The sequence below is a fragment of the Mobula birostris genome, chromosome 6, assembly GCF_030028105.1.
Source record: "Mobula birostris isolate sMobBir1 chromosome 6, sMobBir1.hap1, whole genome shotgun sequence".
In the NCBI taxonomy this organism is placed as follows: Eukaryota; Metazoa; Chordata; class Chondrichthyes; order Myliobatiformes; family Myliobatidae; genus Mobula; species Mobula birostris.
Window position 1 is genome coordinate 43,146,999 of NC_092375.1, and position 9,545 is coordinate 43,156,543.

Consider the following 9,545-nt stretch of genomic DNA (forward strand, 5'->3'; position numbering starts at 1 on the left):
GACTTTAAATGAAAGGCCAGTGAGCATTTATAAACTTAACTGTTGTTACAACTCCAAACTGATCTGAAGTGCTCTATGGGACAATCAAGGTGCTTATAAGCAGGAGGAAATAAAACTTGTATTATTTTGGTCAAGAAATGTGATGTGACAATGGAATAGACTTTTTATTTGCTCTATTCCAGATTTCATGTAAGTGGGAAAGGAAACCTCAGCTTTCAAATTACTGACAGGATATTGAAAGTGTCTAATCTAACTTGCTATATGTTGCTTCTGCAGATTAAAAAAAATGAGGAGCTTGTGCAGATTACCATCCTTGTATTAGAAAAAAATAGATGTATTTATGTTGAACACTACTTACATGGCTTGATTTTTGAGATCTGCAATTTAACAACAAATAAAAAGCAATGAGAAGAGAAAAAGGTGAAATATGCAGGTAAGCTAGTTAATAATATAAGAGGATATTAAAAGTTTTCTTCAGCAATACATAACATTAAAGAAGAAAGAGTAGACATTGGGCAGCTGGAAAATTATGCTGGAGGGTTAGTAATGGGGGACAAACTGATTGTGTCAGTCTTCACTAGCAGTATACCAGAAGTTCAAGTGTTGGGACAGAAGTGAGTGTAGTCACTACTACTTAGGAGAAGGTGTGTGGGAAGCTGAAGATTCTGAAGGTAGGTAAGTCACCTGGACCTGATGGACTCCACCCCAGGATTCTGAAAAAGATAGCTGAAGAAATTGTGGAGGAATTAGTAATGATCTTTCAAGAATCACTAGATCTGAAATGGTTCTGGAGGATTAGAAAATTGCAATTGTTACTCTACTCTTTAAGAAAGAAGGAAGGCAAAAGACAGGAACTTAACTTACAGGATCTGGGTGATGGAATTGATAAATTTGTAGCCAAATATGCAGATGAGGAGGAGCAGGTAATGTTGAGGAAGTCGGGAGTCTGCAGAAGGGCATGGACAGATTGGGAGAATGGGCAAAGAAGTGGCAGATGGACTGTAGGGAAGCATATTGTCATACACTTTAATATAAGGAATAGACTACTTTCTAAACAAGGAGCAAAGTCAGAAATCATATTCGTAGTTATAGCCATAGTCATACTTTATTGATCCCGGGGGAAATTGGTTTTCTTTACAGTTGCACCATAAATAATTAAGTAGTAATATGGGAGATGCAAAGGGAATTGGGAATCCAAGTGTAGGATTTCCAAAATCTTAACTTGCAGGTTGAGTCAGTGGTAAGGAAAGCAAATGCAATGTTAGCATTAATTTCAAGAGGACTTGAATATGAAAGCAAGGATATATTGCTGAGGCTTTATAAGGCATTGGTCAGACCATATTTAGAGAATTGTGAGCAGTTTGCCCCCTAAGAAAGGATGCACTGACATTGGGGGGGTGGGGGGGGGCTTCAGAGGTTTACAAGAATTATCCCGAGAATAAAAGGGTTAATGTTGGGTGGTTCTGGGCTTGTGCTTGCTGGAATTTAGAAAACTGAGGTGGGTGGGGGGGGGGAATATCATTGAAACTTACCCAAATATTGGAAGGTTTAGATTGAATGGACTTGAGAGGATGTTTCCAATAGTAGGAGAGTCTAAGTCCAGAGGGCACAGTCTCAGAATAGGATGACTTCCCTTTAGAAAAGAGAGAGAAGAAATTTCTTGAGCCAGAGAATGGTGAATCTGTGGAGTCAAAGTCTTTGGATCTATTTAGAGTGGAGGTTGATCGGTTCTTGAATAGTAAAGGCAACAAGGGTTACAGGGAGAAGGCAGGAAAATGGGATGGAGAGGGAAAATAAATCAGCCATGATTGAATAGTGGAGAAGACTTAATGGGCCTGTTGGTCTAATTCTGCTCTTATGCCTTAAAAAAGTTATCTTTAATAGAAATATGAGGGGTGATTGTTCATGGTCTAAGGTAGGAGGAGTCAATTTTAGAAAACCTAGCACATTTATTTTTCAGCATAGTCCCCTCCTACATTTACGCACTTAGTTCAGCGGTCGTGGAGCATACGGATCTCTTCTTTGTAGAAGTTGGCGTCTTGGACCTCCAGAAAGTGGTCCACAGCAGGGGCGATTGATAAGGTAGAAGGAGATGAGTTATTAACTTCAAACCTTCTGCATTTTCACTCAAAGAGTTGTACTGCACGTGCATGTAACAAGAACTGTATAACTCATCTCCTTCTACCTTAGGCCACAAACTTATGAATCACCCCTGCTGCGGACCACTTTCTGGAGATCCAAGACGCCAACTTCTACAAAGAAGAGATCCGTATGCTCCACGACCGCTGGACTAAGTGTGTAAATGTAGGCGGGGACTATGTTGAAAAATAAATGTGCTAGGTTTTCTAAAATTGACTCCTTTACCTTAGGGCACAAACTTATCAATCACCCCTCGTAGTATTGTTCACAAAATATTCATTCAATTTTTAAAGTGAAGGTTACCTTGTTTTACAGTGTCTGAGTCTTAATGTGTTCCCAAATCATATACAGTGCATTCCAATTAATTGCGACACTATGCGACCAGTACATTTTGGCCTAATTAAGTGGCTGCCTCAATTAGCTGAAGTTTCATGGAAAACATTTATAAAATTAAAACTGCCATAACAAATTATGTGTTTAAATGAAATACAACTTAATACAGAGCACTACCAATATTACTACAGTACTATAAAACAGTGCATTGATCTCCAATATTTATCAATGGAGGAATTCATCCAGCATATGCTGCTGTGTTCTTTTGAGTGACTGCAAATGAATAAAATCAGCACAGACATCTAGTACAGATAATGGACTGCTTCAGTGGCTTCCTGCATGAAGTAGTGTCAAAATCACTGCTTTCTAATTCAGCATCAGTCAGCCCAAATGACTAACAATACAAGCATACACAACTGACATTATTTTTAAACTGTTTGCTCTATGCATGGTGTAGTGTCTAACAGCTACGGAAGTACATGTGACTGTCGCTAGTAAGAAACTGTTCAGTAAGTCTCCTATCCCAATTATGCGGCAGGTCCCAAATAAATGAAGGAAATTCTGGCTATTTTCTTCATTGGAAACATAGAAAACCTACAGCATAATACAGGCCCTTCGGCCCACAAAGCTGTGCTGAACATGGCCGTACCTTAGAAATTACATAGGGTTAACCATAGCCCCCTATTTTTCTGAGCTCCATGTATCTGTCCAGGAATCTCTTAAAAGACCCTATCGTATTCGCCTCCACCACCTTTGCCAGCAGCCCATCCCACACACTCACCACTCCCAGTGTAAAAAAAAACTTACCCCTGACATCTCCTCTGTACCTACTTCCAAGCGCCTTAAGACTGCCCTCTCATGCTAGCCATTTCAGCCCTGGGAAAAATACCTCTGACTATCTGCACGATCAATGCCTCTCATTAGTTTCTGTTCTTCAAGAGTTGTCCCAACTACAAAAATAAGTGGCTGTCCCAATTAACTGGAATCAAATTATATGACAATTATTACATTAAATTTTGAAATCTCTACAAAGATGAGGCAAACCCTGGGTATCAACAAGTTTTTGTTTATGTGAGTGTCAGCTCTGACTTTGCATGAGTGGACTCCACAAGAAGCATTGTACAAGTAGATTTGTGTGGCAGTGTTTCTGTAATGGGAGACTGCACATATGGGTAGATAACTTGTTTCTCAGTGTATGATGACACAGGAATAGTCACATTTACGGACAATCATAACTTGCCCAAACAGCTGTAGGACTAGGCACAATCAGCAAAGGCAGTTGTGTCACAAACAAGAGAAAATCTACAGATGCTGGAAATTCAAAAAACACACACAAAATACTGGAGCAACTCGGGAGGCCTGGCAGCATCTATAGGAAAGACTAAATAGTCGACCTTTCAGGCTGAGACCCTTCATCGGGCATTTTTGTATCTGTTGGAGTTTCCACCACAATTCTTGTGGTTAATTGCAAGAGAAAAATAGAAAGATAAATGGAATTTTAGCCTTTGTAATTAGAGGAACAGAACATGGGAGGAGGATATTTTCGGTTTTTACACAGCCTTGATTACATCACACCTGGAAGCATACAATTTGGTGTAATATACATTGGAAAGATCAGTATACTATGGGTTTGAAGGGCAGGGTGAACATAAGAAAGAATTAACTCTGCAGTGGAAATACTCAATACCCCTCACAAAGGTTTTGTATTTATTTTATTTCCTACATCCAAGGGAGTAAAAATCATTCTGTTGTGTTTTCATCGCAATATACAAGCAATAAAGTGGGGAAATGTGGGAGGATATTGCCCACACACTAAAATTGTATACATAATTGTTTTGTATATGTGCATGTATAGTCAGATCCGCAAGTCAGATCGACACACAGATTCACAGTCAGATCGACACAGTCAGGTTCACAATCAGATCGATGCACAGATTAGCAATCAGATCAACGCACAGTCAGATACACAATCAGATCGACGCACAGATTCGCAATCAGATCGATGCATAGATTCGCAATCAGAATGACACACAGATTCGCAATCAGATCAATGCACAGTCAGATAGGCAATCAGATCGATGCACAGTCTGATACGCAATCAGATTGACGCACAGTCAGATACGCAATCAGATTGACGCACAGTCAGATCGACGCACAGATTCGCAATCAGATTAATGCACAGTCAGATATCCAATCAGATCGATGCACAGATTCACAATCAGATCAACGCACAGTCAGATATGCAATCAGATCAACGCACAGTCAGATTCACAATCAGATCGATGCACACTCAGATATGCAATCAGATCGACACACAGTCAGATGTGCAATCAGATCAACGCACAGATTCACAATCAGATCGATGCACGATCTGATACGCAATCAGATCGATGCACAGTCAGATGCACAATAAGATCGACGCACAGTCAGATTCACAATCAGATCGACGCAAAGATTCGCAAACAGATCGAAACACAGTCAGATACACAATCAGATCGATGCAAAGATTCGCAAACAGATCGAAACACAGTCAAATTCGCGATCAGATCGATGCACAGTCAGATACACAATCAGATCGACGAACAGTCAGATACACAATCAGATCGACGCACAGATACGCAATCAGATCGATGCACAAATTCGCAATCAGATCGACACCCAGTCAGATTCGCAATCAGATTGACACACAGTCAGATGGATGTAAAGATTCGCAATCAGATCAATGCACAGTCAGATGTGCAATCAGATCGATCCACAGTCAGATTCTGAATCAGATTGACGCACAGATACTCAATCAGATCGATGCACAGTCAGATTCACAATCAGATCGACGCACAGTCAGATTCGCAATCAGATTGACGTACAGTCAGATTCACATTCAGATCGACGCACAGATTCACAATCAGATCAATGCACAGTCAGATACGCAATCAGATCTACGCACAGTCAGATACACAATCAGATCGATGCAAAGATTCGCAATCAGATCGATGCACAGATTTTCAATCAGATCGACGCACAGTCAGATTCGCAATCAGATCGACGCACAGTCAGAATCGCAATCAGATCGACGCACAGTCAGATACAGAATCAGATCGATGCACAGTCAGATTCGCAATCAGATTGACGCACAGTCAGATTCACAATCAGATTGACGCACAGTCAGATTCGCAATCAGATTGATGTACAGTCAGATTCACAATCAGATTGACGCACAGTCAGATACACAATCAGATTGATGCACAGATTCGCAATCAGGTCAAACCACAGTCAGATTCGCAATCAGATCGACACGTAGTCAGATTCGCAATCAGACCGATGCACAGATTCGCAATCAGATCGACGCACAGTCAGATACAGAATCAGATCGATGCATGGATTCGCAATCAGATCGACACACAGTCAGATATGCAATCAGATCGATGCACAGATTCGCAATCAGGTCAAAACACAATCAGATTCACAATCAGATCGACACGTAGTCAGATACACAATCAGATCGAAACACAGTCAAATTTGCAATCAGATCAACACAGAGTCAGATACGCAATCAGATCGAAACACAGTCAGATTCGCAATCAGGTCGACGCACAGTCAGATTCGCAATCAGATTGATGCATAGTCAGATAAACAATCAGATTGATGCACAGATTCGCAATCAGGTCAAAACACAGTCAGATTTGCAATCAGATTGACACACAGTCAGATATGCAATCAGATCGATGCACAGATTCGCAATCAGATTGACGCACAGTCAGATTCGCAATCAGATTGACGCACAGTTCGATTCACAATCAGATTGACGCACAATCAGATATGCAATCAGATTGATGTACAGTCAGATTCACAATCAGATCGACGCACAGTCAGATTCACAATCAGATTGACACACAGTCAGATACACAATCAGATCGATGCACAGATTCGCAATCAGGTCAAAACACAGTCAGATTCGCAATCAGATCGGCACGCAGTCAGATACACTATCAGTTCGAAACACAGTCAGATTCGCAATCAGGTCGACGCACAGTCAGATCCGCAATCAGATCGATGCACAGTCAGATATGCAATCAGATTGACGTACAGTCAGATTCACAATCAGATCGACGCACAGTCAGATTCGCAATCAGACCGATGCACAGATTCACAGTCAGACCGATGCACAGTCAGATCTGCAATCAGATCGATGCACGGTCAGATATGCAATCAGATTGGCGCACAGATTCGCAATCAAATCAACACAGTCAGATATGCAATCAGATCAATGCACAGATTTGCAATCAGATCGACGCACAGTCAGATTCGCAATCAGATCGATGGACAGTCAGATTCGCAATCAGATCGACGCACAGCCAGATTCACTATCAGATTGACGCATAGTCAGATACCCAATCAGATCGACGCACAGTCAGATACGCAATCAGATTGATGCACAGATTCACAATCAGATCGACGCACAGTCAGATACACAATCAGATCGATGCACAGATTCGTAATCCGATGGACGCATAGTCAGATACACAATCAGATCAACGCACAGATTCACAATCAGATCGACGCACAGTCAGATATGCAATCAGATCGATGTACAGTCAGATTCACAATCAGATCGACGCACAGCCAGATTCACAATCAGATTGACGCACAGTCAGATTCACAATCAGATCGATGCACAGATTCACAATCAGATCGACGCAGTCAGATATGCAATCAGATCGATGTACAGTCAGATTCACAATCAGATCGACGCACAGCCAGATTCGCAATCAGATCGAAACACAGTCAGATACACAATCAGATCGATGCACAGATTCGCAATCAGATCAAAACACAGTCAGATTTGCAATCAGATCAACACACAGTCAGATATGCAATCAGATTGAAACACACATTCGCAATCAGGTCGATGCACAGTAAGATTCGCAATCAGTTTGACGCACAGTCAGATACGCAATCAGATTGACGCAAGTCAGGTATGCAATCAGATCGACATACAGTCAGATTCACAATCAGATCGACGCACAGTCAGATTCGCAATCAGATTGATGCACAGTCAGATAGGCAATCAGATCGATGCACAGTCAGATTCGCAATCAGGTTGATGTACAGTCAGATTCGCAATCAGATTGACACATAGTTTCAGAATCAGATTGATGCACAGTCAGATTCGCAATCAGATCGATGCACAGTCAGATTCGCAATCAGGTTGATGTACAGTCAGATTTGCAATCAGATCAACACACAGATTCGGAATCAGATCGACGCACAGTCAGATTCACAATCAAGTCGATGCACGGTCAGATATTCAATCAGATCAATGTACAGTCAGATTCGCAATCAGATTGACGCACAGTCAGATACTCAATCAGATTGACACACAGTTTCGCAATCAGATTGACGCACAGTCAAATACTCAATCAGATTGACACACAGATTCGGAATCAGACCGACACACAGTCAGATATGCAATCAGATCAGTGTGTATTGATAAATCTGATGGCCTGGTGAAGGAAGCTGTCCCAGAACCTATTGCCTGTTCCGTTTGCCAGACCGAAGCCCCGAAACAGTTTGTGGTAGGGGTGCTGGAGCCCCTAATGATCCTCTGGGTCCTTTTTACACACCTGCTGCTGTAAATGTCCTGAATAGAGGACAGTTGACATCCACAGATCCGCTGGGCTGTCCATACCACTCTCTGCAGATTGAGGGTAGTACAGTTCCTGTACCAGGCGATGATACAACCAGTCAAGATGCTCTCGATGGTGCCCCTGCAGAAAGTCCTGAGGATCTGGGGACTCATGCTGAACTTCTTCAGCTGTGAGGTGAAAGAGGCGCTGTTGTGCTTTTTCACCACACAGCCAGTATGTAGAGCCGAGTAGAGATCCTCAGTGATGCGTATACCGAGGAACTTAAAATGACTCACCCTCTCAGCTACAGTCTCATTGATGCCAACAGGGGCTAGCCTGTTTCCATTCCTCCTGTAATCCATGATCAATTATTTTGTTTTTTCGACATTGAGGGAGAGGTTGTTGTTTTCTTGGCACTGCTGTATTAGGATGTTAACTTCTCCTCTGTAGGCTATCTCATCATTATTGGAAATAAGACCCATTTATGTTCTGTTGCTCAATAGGATTTTGGTTAAACGTTCACCAGTGCTGAGCCCATATCCCCAAATTCCTTTAAATCAAAATACTTTTTTTTACCATATTAAAGACTAGGTTATGGGGAGAAGTTGACTAAACCAGGCTTATTTGCTTGAAATTAAGACTGGTGTTTGATTTGACATTTGGATTTTGTAAGGGGATTAAAATATATAGAGAAACTAGAAGGAATCTAGGACAGGAGGATGATGATATTAACTTAGGAGAAGTTAGAAAGCTGTTTTTTCAGAAAACAGTATTGAAAATCTGGAACACTCCTACAAATGGTAGGTAATGACTGTAGATTTGAAATCTTAATGATGGTTGTTTGCCAAACACCATTGTATCCTACATAGAGTAAATATGCAGTCAAGGTGCTTGAGGTTTGGCAATATATCAGCTGTTTTATAGGCTCAATAACGTCCAGTTCTTTTCCTTCTAAGGCACTTCCCATGACAGTTTTTTCTGGGTCTGGATTTCACAAATTTGGTTTTCCCTCTGCAGATAGTGATAGTGAGTATGCAGCAGGACGGTTATTCCTGCGACAATTAGTTTTGTTTAATTGTGTTTTAATCTTCCATGCAGAATTAATATATTGCAAAACTTTCATTTAGTTAAAAAAGAGCGTGCCATTTTAACAACCCGCATTTTTTTTCAAAAAAACTTTTAAATAGGTCAAATATTTCAGAGTTGTTTTACTAAGTGTTATTTCTTAGCAGTTTCAAAAGTACATGCGACTCGAATGGTACCACTTATTGGAATACAAATCATTGGCTCCAGCTCAAAAATGAGTACAATGAGAAATGAACAGTGCATAAAAGATTAGTAGATGTAAACTGTTATTTGCATTTCCCTTTCTCCGGCTTTTGAACTAAGTTAGTTTCCGAAACGCCTTTTAACCAAATTAAATTAGGAGTGATAACATAAAAGGACAGA